Genomic DNA, 15823 nt, shown 5'->3' on the forward strand with positions numbered 1-15823 from the left:
CTTGTCTCAGAATACCAAAGTCAATTAGGTTGGCTGGAGAAATGGCAGAAAAGTGACCATCCATAATGGCAGGTTTATACAGTAGTACTGTTGGATATTGAGTAAGTTAGATCAGTTTATGATGTAGGAATAACAGAGGGGCTTATTCTGTTGATGGTTTAGGGTGAAAAGCTTTGGCGGTGATGCTCAGTGTGCAGCTGAGTTGCCTTCAGAGAAACAGGGGACTTGGGACTGTTCTACTGACCGATGTCAAGGGAAAATTTAAGTTTCCAGGTGTTTGCATCTATATAGGGCAGCGCCCACCCCCGTTGCATGATGCGCTGCTATGTGCAAACATGAAGCTTAAATACAGGTGAAATTCAACAGTTGTAAGACAAACTATCAATGGGAAAGCCCCAAACTGAGCCTTTCTCCAGCCATCCCTAAGTTAGGTGGAACCTGAGCTACACACTTCTGCCACAAGGGTGCAAGAAGGCCCTTTTAATGTATGATGGCTTGTTTAGAGAACTGTGATACCAAGCAGCCTAGATTCAGCAAGCAACTATTTTTTATTAGTTATGCTATATAAGGTAGCAGTACAGAATTTCAAAGTGCAGAAAAAAATGCAGGCACAGTTAGCAAAAATGAAGCAGCAATTCAAATAAACACAGTTAACAAGCAATACAGGCTTTAAATATACTTATTTTTCAGTTGTTTGCAGTGAATGCCTTGGATTTCAGTTTAGATGCACTCCAGATCTCTGCCTAAAGTCACCAAACTCCGAGTAGCTCTGGTTAACTGAGAGCAAGCCCTTGCAGATGTGAGGCTTAAATATAGGCAACATTCAACAGTTTTAAGACAAACTACCAATGGGAAAGCCCCAAACTCAGACTTTCTCCAGCAATCCCCAACTCAGATGGAACCTGAGCTACACTTCTGCCACAAGGGTGCAGAGAGGCCCTCTTAATGTAAGATGGCTGGTTTAGAGCACAGTGATACCAAACGGCCTAGATTCAGCAAGCAACTCTTTTTATTAGTTAGAAATGTGATAGTATGTTAAATAAATTACAAAATGAAGGAGTGGGTTATGGAACACCTGAAGGGTTAATGATTCCAGTTCTGTTAACATATGTAGATGACATTATAATAATCGCAGAAAAAACAACATTTGGATAAAAGAAGTAATATTTTTCACAAATGAATGTCTAGAGGTGATTGGGATGGCTTTAAACAAAGAGAAAAGTAAAGGTTTAGGTGATGTAGTAAAGACAGGGAGTATGTTGTTGCGTCTTTTGGCTTTTTCCGGTTAGGGGTCGCCACAGCGGAACTCTGGTCCGCTAATGATTGGTAGTTGATTTTTACATGCCGAGTTACCAGCCCTGATGCACAACCTTCAACAAATGTACGCCCATTCATGCATGTCTTCATGCAGAAGACGCTCTAGCTGAGAATCGAACCGGACAGCGTCTTACTGTGAGGTGACAATGCCACCGCAGCACCAAAGACAGGGAGTATATATTTTACAATTAATGAACTTGCTGTGTGAGGTATACAATTTGGGAAAAAAGATTTAAGTATAATTCAGTGGGAAGAAAACAATAGAAGAAAGACAACAAACCTGTCTTTTATGGAGAATGTATACATTACCATTCAGAAAAAAATACTTATTTGATAAATTCAGTACTGATAGGAAAAATAGCATACTTAGCAAGTGTACTTATGTTGCAGATAATTTTTTTCATTTATATGGGGATCTAGATTAAACCCAATAAAAAGTGGAGTTTTGTATGCAAATAAAGAGGAAGGAGGTATAGGGTTAATTAACCCATTGGTATATTCTGCTTCATTAAATCTCTACAAAGTGTTAAAGTGAATGAATGCAAAAGATGTGAGATTGGTAACAAAATTGTATAATTTATTATTTTATTTTATTTTACATTTGTTGACCGGGCTAGTCTGACTGGATATATGTCCTTTTTCAGTAGAGGCCCGGGGAGATAAGCTCCAAGACATGGTAAAAATACAATAATACAAGTTTGAACAACAAAGAAAAAAATAAATCACATATACTAATAAAAATAGCAACTTTCATAATAAAATAAAAATCATCAACAATGGTAACAAGTGTTTTACGGTACAGAGTTTGAAAAATAAGTATGATAAATTTGGAGCTATGGTGAAAAAAACAGTAAAAGAGAAAAATGAAGAAATAAAATGTTACCAAGAAAAAACATGTTTGTGTAAAATAAAGTTTACTGATATTGAAAATGAAAGAAAAGTATGGTATAATAATGTAACGGTGAAACATTGCTATGTAAAACCATGGTAAAATCTAACAGATAAAAAAAAAATAGAGCTATAAAAATAAGAACCAAACGGTGTAATCAGAAAGTTGAATGTCAAGATTTTTTGTAGATTTTTTGTAATATAGAAATCACTAATAAAAGGAAATATGCTGTATACAAAGAAAAGTGATAGAAAATGTTTATGTTGTCTGAAAAACAAACTACTGAAAACATGTTTTTGAAATATAAAAGAGTAAAAATATTGTGGGGAAAACTATGTAAAGAAGATTTTTTCAAAGATATAAAAGAAGTGGATAAAATAAACATGGATATAAATATGGAAATAAAAGTAAAGAATATGTTAAAAGAATGGTTATTTTCTATCATATTATACAGAATAAAAGAATCAATGAAATTATATTTAATGGTAAATGGATTTTAGTAATAATATTAAGTAAAATCAGATGGTGGTTATGGAAAAAGGAGTGGGGGTCTAATAGGGATGAAAATTTAGTATGATTGTAAGGAGAATTATGAATATGTACAAATATATTTGTATAGCTATATATTTGTACATTTGTAAACATTTGTAAATATGTAAATATGTCAAAAATAAGAGTTCTTTTTTATATAAATAAAGGATCCCTACTCTTGTAATTGTGAGGGGGAATGTTTTTGCATTTGCACTTTCAGTGTTCATGCAAAGGCGGCTAGGAGAAGCTGTGGAAGTAATGGAGGGAGAAGAGAGTTGCATTGTTGGTGATAGCAGCATAAATCTGTCAGTCAGACAGAAAACATCTGTATAGAAAGTGGATAGTACCAATAGTCAGTATTTAGCTGACTTTAACCTTCAGGAGTTTGAAGTGGTTATAACCAAAATCACATTTGAAGGCTTGCATAATGAAAAACTAGTTGGTGTACTGAACAAACGTGATTCTGGAAAAGAATCTGAGATTTTGTGGCTGGATATGATGGATAACAATATCTGTCTTTGTAAATATTTAAAATGATAATTATATTTATCTTTTCTTGATGTAAATAATTACAAGTATTAATATGTAGTAAGTCTTGTGCATATCAGAATTAAAGTACTAAGATAACTGGGAAGTCTACACAAAAAGTACTTTACTGTTGACTTATAACTACCAGGAGCAGGTAGTTCTGCTGAGCTGCAATCCTTCGAATAAATCTGAAAAATATTGCATTAGTACATACTAAATTACAGACATTTCCCAAATCAGATATGATTTATGTCTTCCATTGTTTAAGTCACTGAATAAGTTGATAAACCTTTCCACTCCCACTCATTATAACACGTGTGACTAGTATACCTCTATAAACACTTAGGGCTGTTTTTAGTGCTGCTCAGCAATTCTGACAGATGTTGTATTGCTGGCCAGTCTATTATTACCTGCTGTCACTGGACAGCTGTCTGCTCCTTCTACTAACAGCTGTGCATACTGGTAAGAAATAGTTTCTAACCATCAAGCACAGCAGGCTGGTCACTATGCCTGTCAAAATGTCCTCTACATCCTGCCTTCTGTTTCATCCTGAATAAATGCACACTTAGTAGCTGGCTTAAAGGATAGAAAATATTAATATTTTATTGTACTTTAAAATTAGCAAATGGCTAATACAGGTGTGTGTGTTTTGTTTAGACTTGATTTTTTTAATGCATTCTTGAATGGTTAGGAGTCTGCCGTCATGTTAAACTGCTCCCTTGTAAAATATTATATGTGGAAATAGTTAAAAAAAGACACTTTTTCTATAATTTGTACTGGAAGTGTGTGTGTGTGTGTGTGTGTGTGTGTGTGTGTGTGTGTGTGTGTGTGTGTGTCTTGAGGAGGTGCAGCCTCACTGGCTGGGACAGGACCAGGCTGGCACAGTTATAGCCTCCTATATGGTTATGGTGATTAATCCTGCTCCTCCATTCCATTCCATTCCATTCCATTCCATTCCCTTCCCTTCCCTGTTCTTTTTAAGAAAAAAAATGAAATAGATCATTGTCTTTAGTGGCAAGATTGGTGCATTTTAAAGAATAATTCATTCTCCAGTTGTAGAAACTGAGCGGAGGTGAAGGCAGCCCACATTTGCTTCCTATTATGAATTTGTCTGCTGTCATATAATACAGCATTGTAAGACCAGTTTCAGTTATTAATGCTTAGATTTTATGCAAGTGTTATACAGACTGCATGTCTCTTCATTATAATATACAGTTTTAGTGACCCCATTGTGATAACCAATTTATAGTGCACTAATATGACCTATTAATGAAGAAAATACTTCACTTATATTGTTCAAATAAGCCAACTGAATAAATGCAGGAAGGTACAATGGTTACTAATTAGAAAACTTGTAGGATTGGAAAATTTGTCAGTTAGGAAATTGTTGTTACTATATTCTGTTTACTCTCAACATCTGCCTGGTCTATAAGCAATGTTTGAACTGGTTCTATATTTGAAGACTTGAAAATATATCTGCATGGTATTATGGCAATTAATTGTCTTGATGAAAGTGCAGTGGGGTCGTAAGCTTTGACAAATGAACCAATGTAGGAAACTAGGACTCCAGCACACACTCATGTAGGCAAAGGAAGGATATACAGAAACCATATGGAAGAAACCTTAGCCAGAAACAAAAACAAACCAGTGTTGTGAGGCAGCAAAGCTAACTGTTGCATTCTGTCTGGAAAATCTCATAGTACAAAATAATTTAATTACTTTAAAGGAGTGCTACACACAGTGTATTTCTGGCTTCACTTGATCAACAAAATTAAATCATCAAAAGTTATTGCTGAAGGCTGCAGAGAGTGGACCTCACGTTTATTTTTTTGTAAGCTTCATAAAAGAGCATTATTATTTTGCATACTTGCTGCACAGAAATTAATTCCATTGTCAGTGATTTTTAAATTGTTAAGCATGAAACAGAGATTCATTTTACAGTCAGCTGTGTTTGTCACCAGTCTAATGGGAGTAAATCATAAGGTTGTGCCTGTCCAGGTCCCAGAGCTGCTGTAGTAATGCCTGCTATCCTTATGCTAACAGGAGGAAAAGCACACCATCACCAGAACATACAGCAACTAGACTGCACCTGCAATGATCTATCAATGAAAAGATTTAAAGGGAAACATCAGAGGAAAGCATATATATCTTGTAAAGGACAGTTGTGTTGGTCAGATTACAACTGACAATATTTATTTTATATACGTTCTTTGTTTCTAAAGAAAAAGCTGTAATACAGAGACAAAAATAAGCATCTAGATTATTTATAATATTCTGTAAGAAACAGCAGCACTTCAACCATGTTGTTACATTCAATATTTTATCATATTCTGAAGTCAACTGATGAAAGTCCTTATCTAAATAAAGCTCCTTCATGAAACATTATAGGAGAAGAAACATTTTTAGAAACTTGATTTTTTTAATTTCTATTTGTTATAAATCATTAGTTCTCTTACCAAGGGACCTAATATCACCAAGGACCCAAACACTCTCCAAGCTCTTCTCTGCTCTCAAGCTAATCTCTTTAGATTTCTGTTTCTGTCTGTCTGCCCTGGCTGGAGCCTGCTGGTGCTACCAGGTTGGTTTAGCATAAATAGGGTGGACACAACTAATTGGGACCTGTAGATTTATATGTAATGTTAGTGTCATCTGCTGGTCAAATTATGCAACTGTAAATTATTATATAACCCACATATAAAAAGCCAAAGACATTAAATCATGATCATCTCATTCAAAGATGGGCTATATAATGCCCCCTAACTTACACAAGTACATTCCTTCTTATCCAAAATTCTTTGCCAATTTAATTGCTCATGTTATGCTGGACTTTTGTTTCATTGTATCTATCTATCTATACACACACACACACACACACACACACACACACACACACATATATATATATATATATATATATATATATATATATATATATATATGTGTTAATAAAAACTGGGACATTATTACTAGCCATCTAGAAGCTGGTACCACCGTAGGAGAAAGTCCATGTTTTGCTTATAAAAGAATTAAAACTTTAAGTTGCTTTTTTGAGAAAAATGACCCACCTCTGTTGATTCATAACTTTAACAAAGCAGCTAAACCTTCAGGGATCTTTCCTTGTGGAGGGTGTGCTGTTTATAAGTTCATTTGCACAGGAAACAGTGTGCTCTGTTTTAGGACTGAGCTGAATAGGCTTGATGTGTGTGAGCATGTATGTTTACCTCTGTCCCTAAAAAGATTTTTGGGAACAAGTTCCCAGCATTATTTATTTATTGCTTTTGTTGACCTAGGTAGTCTGACTAGACTGTAATAGCCCTTTTTCAGTGGAGGCTCAGAGGGAAAATCTCCAGTTACAAAACAGGCTGTTTTATATCATAGAGAAAAATGTCTTCTTCTTTCGGCTGTTCCCGTTAGAGGTCGCCACAGCGGATCATCTGTTTCCATTTCTTCCTGTCCTCTGCATCATGCTCTTTCACACCAACCGCCTGCATGTCCTCTCTCACCACATCCATAAACCTCATCTTAGGCCTTCCTCTTTTCCTCTTACCTGGCAGCTCCATCCTTAGCATCCTTTTCACAATATACCCAGCATCCCTCCTCAGCACATGTCCAAACCAACGCAATCTTGCCTCTCTTGCTTTGTCTCCAAACTGTCCAACCTGAGCTGACCCTCTAATATACTGATTCCTAATCCTGTCCATCCTAGTCACACCCAGTGCAAATCTTAACATCTTTAACTCTGCCACATCCAGCTCTGACTCCTGCCTTTTCGACAATGCTACCGTCTCCAACTCATATAACATAGCTGGTCTCACTACCCTCTTGTAGACCTTCCCTTTCATTCTTATTGGTACCCGTCTGTCACAAATCACTCCTAACACTCTTCTCTACCCATTCCACCCTGCCTGTACTCTCTTCTTCACCTCTCTTCCACACTCACCATTACTCTGAACTGTTGATCCCAAGTACTTAAACTCATCCACCTTTACCAACTCTACTCCCTGCATCCTCACCATTCCTCTACCCTCCCTCTCGTTTACACACATATATTCTGTTTTAGCCCTGCTGACCTTCATTCTTCTCCTCTCTAAAGCATATCTCCACCTCTCCAGGGTCTCCTTAACCTGGTCCCTACTCTCACTGCATATCACAATGTCATCTGCAAACATCATAGTCCACGGGGCCTCCTGTCTAATCTCGTCTGTCAACCTGTCCATCACCACTGCAAATAAGAAAGGGCTCACAGCTGATCCTTGATGTAATCCCACCTCCACCTTAAACATATCTGTCACTCCCACCACAGTCCTCACCAATGTCACACTACCCTTGTACATATCCTGAACCACTCTTACATATTTCTCTGCCACTCCCGACTTCCTCATACAGTACCACAACTCCTCTCTAGGCACAAATGTAAAGTTTTAAATTGCACTAGGGACTTAACAATAAATGAAAGGCAGTTATTTTAGATAGAAACTACAATAAGTAAAATATGGAGTCATTGCTTGCTAGTATATACATACACATACACATAACATGAAATATACATACTAAATCTAGAGCACTTGATAATAGTTTTCAGTCTTACTCACAAACACTGTCTAATCTATAATGTATGTACTGTACCTGTGTACTATGTATGTATTCTACCTATGTTCCAAATTTCAGTTGTACACCACAAATCTATTAATTACCTTTATTTTTAAAATTAATATTTTTTTGTTTGTTCTCTCCACTGTAACTGTTTATGTGCTGCATACCACTGTAAAAACATGTCTCTTGTAATTTGTGTGTATACTGATCATGTCTAAATAACTAAATGTGTCTGTAATTTTTCTTTGTGGAGCTATTCGCCCCGGGCCTCTGCTGAAAAAGGGCCTTTTCGGCTCAGTCAGACACCCCCCGGTTAACAAATGTAAAATAAAATAAAATAAATAGTATATGAAAATTAGCTTACACAGTGAGGTTAGAAAGTCAAATTACCATTTTACATTTATGGGAAGGAGAAATAAGAAAGGTAGTGCGGAGATATGAGTAGAAAGCAGAGAGGAGGTAATAAGAATAGAAAGCAGAGAGGAGGTGAGGAAATGTGAGAAGTGTGCATATTGACAGATGATAGAGAGAAAGAAAGCTGCAGTGAAGTTGAGGTAGGATTCAGAAGATAGTGAGTATCAGCTGCATTTTTGCTGGAGCAGAAATCTTGTCGGGGGTAAGTAGAGACTGTAGAAATGGCAGTATGGGCAAAGGGATAGAATATGATAAGGCATTTACATTGATAATTTGCTTTATTGAGGTACCTATAAGTAATGTAGGTGTGTAAGGGCCAATGTTGTTTTTTTTTTGAGTAGACACTAAGTGAAACATGACATCTATAGCAGAATGAAGCTGCTGTCTAGAAAAGAAAAGTCAGATGAATCCGCTGATGTATCTGGAATATGCCTTGCCTGTGTGATAATAGGCTCTTCCCTACCTGTGGAACTCTTACAATTTATGCTGTGAAGGTGCTAAAGAAAAAATATTTTTAAGCCTTGGACCTTTTGGGTTTCAGTTTTGACAGACTTTTTTGTGACCATGTTGCACGGAAAGGAAGCAGCCTTGAATTGTTATTTTCAACAAAGTTGTAAGCATGGTTTTTAAAGACTGCATTCCATTTACATTTTCTGCCTCTTCCTGTTTTTTCAAGAAGAGCACATTTTTAGTCAACTACCTTCTAAATAGACACATGCTGAATCTTGAAAAAAGAAATGAGTAAAAGCATTTCTGTGCTTACTATTCAACTTCTTCACCTCCCATGCACAAGGTACAAGGTTTGATCCTGACTTTTGGCCAATGCCTGTATATAGTTTACTTGTTCTCCCTGTGTCTTTGTGGGTTCCTCCTGCCCCAAAAAACATGCTAAGTGTTTTCATCTCAGTCTCATAAATGAATGGAGATGTGGGCAGCAGCACTGACTATACATGGTGTCTTATAGGGGAAGAGTTTTATAGACCAACTCCTTTGTGGGCATCTACTGTGATACACAGTATCCCCAAGATAGGAGAACATGTATCACAGACTGTGCTCCTTGATAGGGCTAGCCACTCAACAGTGTAAAAATATGGCTTTAGGTGATTTGGTCATGATGTCACCAAAATGGGCACGGGTGGTTACTGGTGATAAGTGGGTTGAGGACCTGGCCTACTCAACCCATGCTAATTTTCTATCTCATCTTCTTTGCAATTATTTTTCAATATTATATTTAGACATTCCTTCATCATGTAACAGATGCACAAGCCCAGCAATTCCTAAACTTTATTAATAGCAACATCCTGGAACAGTTGATCCACTCTTCTACCAGGGATGTAAACATCCTTGACCTTATACTAACGAACGTGGGGGGGGGGGGGCAATGTTCCTCACCCAATGTAATATCTTCAGTCATCAGATCTAACCATAAGGCAGTATTACTTGAAATAAAAATTAAATCTGGGGATCCAGTGAAACCAAAAACCTTTAGGAACTGTTTCAAGGCTAATTTCTCTCTATTACGAAACACCTTAGCTAAATTCCAAGCACCCCCAATCTCAGTAAACACCATAGAATACACTGAGCTACTTACAAAATCTTTGTACAGCCTTAGTGATAGCTGTATAGCGTGAGCTGTGCCCGCTTGTATTAACAATAAGACAAACTCAAAAGACAAGCCACCCCGGTGGAATCATGATATCAATTAGTTATACAAGAAAAGAAAAAATCTTGGTAAAGTAGGAGAAACAAAGCCATACATACTAAAAGCCCTCTGACAAATTTAAACTGACAGCTAAGCAGGTTAATGAATACTTAAAAGGCCAAATTTGAAGTAAAATAGCATCTCAGGCAAAGGACAACCACAAAGCTTTCTAAAGCTATGTCTGTAACTTCAGAGAAAATACACAACAATGCACAGAACTTATTGTAAATTGCATCACTCACACTGAATACGAGGCTATTGTCAACCTTTTGGCTGATGGGTTCAGCTCAAATTTCTCCTCCACCCCCCCCACCCCCGCCAATAGACCAAAGAAATACACTTTCCAAGGCTAAAAACACTGCATCAATGGGACCCAGTAACATCTCAGGATGTGTAATAAATAGCATGAAACATGACCTCTCTGGTCCACTTGAATCACTTTTCACATGGAGCCTTCAGTCAGAGTTTGTGCCTACAGTCATTCCCCTACACAAAGGAAATTCACCCACTGATCTGGGCAACTACAGGCCCATAAGTCTTACCAACCTCATATATAAGGCCGTGGAAATAATCATTATGGACATAATAAATGAGGACATAGGTAATGTGCAAATGCTGGACCTATCACAGTTCAGCTTTGTTAAATAAAGTCTATGCCTATTAAATCTGGTGAACATTTTTGAGAGGGTCATCAAAGCATTGGATGAAGGTAAGACTGTGCACACAGTTTTCCTCAACCTGACCAATGCTTTTGATACAATACCCCACTCAGATATTATAGACAAGCTCAATAATTTAGGTATAAACCCTTTTATCCCCACTGGATAGTCAACTGGCTCACTGATAGGACCCAGGAGGTCAAAATAGGTGATGCCACCTCCCCAGGGCTTGGTACTCAGCTCACTCCTTTTTGGCATCTATTTCTCTGAAATGGAAGCAAATGCTGAAGGTTTATGGCTGCCTAAGTTTGCTGATGATTGCAAGCTGGGGGGTTTCATCAACTCCCCTGCAGACACTAGCATTCTTCAAGAAGGTCTATTTATGACTAACAAATGGTGCCAAAACCATGGTCTTAAACTCAATGTTAAGAAATGCATAATTATACTCTATAAGAAGTCAACCATCCCAGCTAATTGCCACATTGATAATACACCCCTAAAGGTCAACCCAGTAGTCAGGGATCTGGGTACACTCCTAGCCAGTAGCCTTACCTTCAACCATCATGTGGCCACAGTGGTGAGGAAATCCTTTTACGTTGTGTAACTTATAAGCAAGGGCATGGCATCTAGACCCAAAGAGGTTATTATCCCACTGTACTCCGCCCTTATCAGACAATCATAGAGTGCAGTGCTCCCTTTGATATGTACCTGACCAGGCATTTGCAACAACTAGAATAATATCAAAGATTCCTTACAAGAAGAATACAAAGTGCAACAAACCTGCCTTATGCAGAGTGCCTTAAATCCCTTTCCCTTTACTCAGTCTTCTATAGATTGCTGAGGGGTGATCTATGCCTTGCTTACAAGGCATGCAAAATCCCTACACTTATGAATCCCATATATATTTTTAAGTCAAAGAATAGCAAAATACAAGGTCTAGGGACCTGAATTTTGTCTGTCACTTAAAGAGGGTATGCTGGAGAGACAGGTATGTGTCCCAGAGACTACCCCTCCTATAGAACAGGCTTCCCATCCATGTAAAGCTGCGTTTGTCTATTACTCAGTTTAAGCACAACCTAGACAAATGAAATAGATGGGGAATAGGAAATTTACAGCAGTCCTGGCATTCATGTCGCTTATGGACAGAGGTAGCTTATAAATGCCTGGCCCTCAATGTTCTATTTGGATACAGGACATCACTATTCTTTTGGGAAAACTTGGCTAGGCTTAGAAAGGCCCATGAACCATTAGCCTAGTAACAGTCTATGAATCAAACAAAAAAATACCCTTGGACATTATGTTTACTACATTTTGATTCACATTTTTAACTATATGTTCCCTATCTCTGCATTGCATATATCATCTTTTTTTTCCACAGCCATGTCCTAAATATCTTTCATCTCTATGAAAAAAAAATGTCCTATGGCTGGCCCCAGTACATCACAGTTCCTCTCTTTCCATTAATGTTTATTATATTTTTGAACATACTGCATCCTTTCTTCTATTACATTTAATGTTACTAACACTTCTTAACCCCCCCCAGTCCACACATTTCTTTAATCAGATGACTTTTTATATTGTGCATGTTTTTACAAACAGATAGAAAAAAGATTTAATTTTAACAATGTCAGTGTCAGCAATTCTGAAATGAAAAGCACTTTCTAAGTTGCAGTTTAAAATTTAAAAAAAATTATAGTCCTTTCATAATACGGGCTCCTATCTTCTTCCTACCTCAGACATGATTTTTTCTAATAAAACAAGTGTTTCAAAAGTTGCTTTCATAATTTTTTTAATGTCATATTTCGTCATCAAGTCTGTCCTTTTTTCTTTTCTTTCCTTTCCCTTTTTCCCTCCCCCTTAATTTGTACATTTTTCATATAGCACATTACTTATCATTTCTTTTTATTTTTCTTTTAGCTTTCTCATTACCCAAAATAAATGCATACCTGTTGTATTTTTTAAATTCAAGCAACCTTCTTTTTATTATAAATTATCCCTTGTCTTACTGCATTCAGCCTAGAGCCTAAATTAAGCTAAACAAATCTTGAACAACTTTCTTTTTGAGTGTAATATATATATATATATATATATATATATATATATATATATATATATATATATATATCCCCTAAATATGCTATTTTTATTAATACATAAGTATTCAGCATATGTCTTTTTCTGAAATGATAAATAAAAACATTTCCACTAAGCTAACATTTTTTTTTTCTTCCAGTATCGCTGTTCACTGACTTACTTCACTTTCATACTAACCAAATGTTACTACCAAAATATTTATATTTATTGACATTTAATTATTTATGCTATTATTATTTATTAATTATTGATTATTATTTGATATTACTACAATCTCACTTATCCATCCTTTGTTTTTTGTTATTAAAACTAAATTATCTGCATATATATATATATATATATATATATATATATATATATATATATATATATATTAACAGTATATTTCCTTCCATCTCACATCTTGCTTCCATCATTTCCTACATGAAGGTGTGCAATACTGCATTCATTACTAATACAAATAAGGACATAATCATTGGGCATCCTTGTTTTATTCCTCTCTTAATACTTATTTTTTTCCATCCACCTATCTATCATAACTTGTGCCCATAAATTTTCATAACATTTCTTTATTATATTGATTTTTTTTCCATCTATGTCATATGCCTCTAACATCTGCCACATTGCTTCATGGCTCACTTTATCAAAAGCTGTAGCTATGTCACATACTATTAATCTTACTTCTTTATTTTCTTTCAGTGTTATCTCTACTACTTCTTTCACAATAATTAGCATTTCTTTTACCTCTTTTCTTTTATACCATAAATCCTTCTCCTACTATTTAATCCGATACTTTCTCCATCCTTCTTTGTAGTATTCTCATAAATATGTTATAGTCTGTATTCTCTAGTGTTATATGTCTTCATTTTTATATATTTTTCAGACTTTTTCCACATCAATTTTATAATTCCACTACACATTTATTCAGTTATACTTTCCTTAATCCATTCATTTAATATTTTTAAAAAATCTCTTTCATTTATATTCATTTCCTTATAACAATCTTAACTGATGCCATTTAATCCTGGTGCTGATTTTTTCTTACCTTCTTTTACCATCATTTATATTTCTTTTTCTGTTATATCAGCTTCTAAAAAATCATTACTTTTTTCAGATTTGTTTTTGGTTTCCATTTTTCTTGCCCATCCATGTCGTCTTTTTCATACATTTCCTCTACAAAAATTTCTAGCACCTCGATAATATATTTTTTCTTGCATTTTATGTCTCATCTGTCATCTAAGATTGCATCCATCCTTCATTCTCTCATTTGTACTTCTTTACCAAAATAGTAGGAAACTGCCCTCTTTCTTTCCTTTTAGAAAAAAATCTATGCCCATGTAACATCATTGTAACATTTTCTCTATTCTTTTCATGCATCTGCTTTTGTATTTCCTTATTCTGTCACTTCCTTGTTGTATCTTTTTCTCATAATCCTGCAGCATTTCTTTATATTTCATCTATTTTTTATTCTTCTTTCCACTTATAAATATGTTTTTATAATTCTGCTTATACATTACCCACCACAGTGTCCATTTTTTATAAAATGGTCTCAATGTCCTATGATCTTTCCATAATATTTCTTTCTTGCTTATCATTTCTTCCTGCTTTTTAAACTGTGCAGTTAACCACTTTACCTCTTTCCCTTCCTATATTATTTTGCTGTATTTCTCTATTCTAGCCCTTACTCATCTATGATCTGAAAACTCTGCCATCTGTACTCCTTCTGTTATTACTTTCATGTCATTAGCGTAAACTATATAATCAATTTCAGTCTTAAAATTACCATTTTATATGGACATTCTTTATTATTTCCTACTTTAACATGTCCACACGTTACAAATTCTCTTAACATCCTAATATCCTATTTTATTTTTCCTTTTTCTTTCCTCAGGCTACAGTTAGAATCTCCTACCATCACTACTGACATATTTACAAACAGAAGTTTTTTTTTTTTTTTTTTTTTTGGCTTTTTTCAAGCAACTGTTTTCTTTCTGTCATATTATTATATGCATAAATCCCTATTAAGTCTATACATTTCTGTCTCATTCCTGTATTACTTATCACTACCCTGCCTGGTACTGCTATTGTTACATCTAAATTCTTATTTCTTTATTTTTATAAGAATTCCCATTCCAGAACATATCTCATGTCCTACTGACCAAACAATTTGCCTCTTCATACTGCTTGCATCCTTTTCCTGTTTTTCTTTGTTTTATCTGGTATCTAGCAAGAAAAAAAATCAACTGTATTTTTACTCCATTCCATGACCACCAAACCTCATATCACTTATAATGCTATTCACATTCAATACTAAATTTCTATAGCATTCTTTTCATTTTTCGTTTTTGTGTTTTACATCCATATTTTATTTTTGTTTTCCTTCTGTTAAGTCTTCTACCAATTGATTTTTCATTATCTCTCCTGTCTCCATTTCTCTCTCTTCCTCCTCTTTACTTTCTCAAATTGCAAATATGTTATCTTCCTGTATAATAATAGCAATCCCACTTTGAACAGTTACTTATTTTCTAACTACCTCTTCATTGTTTAACATTTCTTCAGTATCCCCTTGCCCAATGCCATCTTCACTTTCAGTTAGTAATATTTTCTTCTGAGCATTCATCTTCATTTACTTTTTCATTTTAGAATATGGGACAATCAAAACAGAAGTGTCAATATTCTTGACATTTTCTACAAAAATGTTTATACTTTTTTTGCTGTATGTCCCCCCTAGCCACATTGGCCTTACCTTTATTTGCTACAGTTTTGTACCAAATAATTTTCATCTCCACAGAAATAACATTCTTTGGGTTGGCATTGGTATCTAATTAATCCTCTCTTACCATTCACAATTATTGCATTTGAATTATGTTAATTTTTCCCATCCTTAAATCCACTGTTATCCACACTTCCCAACTCTGGTCCCAACATTTATTTCATCACATATTTTTTAACTTAATGTACTTTATTGCAAAGTTAAAGGAAAAAAATGTTTAACTCATGCTCACATGTATCTGAAGTTCTAAATTGTGCATTTTTTAGTTGTAGTCCCAGACTCTGAACTAAATAGTCTTTCAATGGTGCTATTGTATTTCTTTT

This window comes from Protopterus annectens, chromosome 1.part1, assembly GCF_019279795.1.
Source record: "Protopterus annectens isolate FY-2018-M chromosome 1.part1, PAN1.0, whole genome shotgun sequence".
NCBI classification, from domain to species: Eukaryota; Metazoa; Chordata; order Ceratodontiformes; family Protopteridae; genus Protopterus; species Protopterus annectens.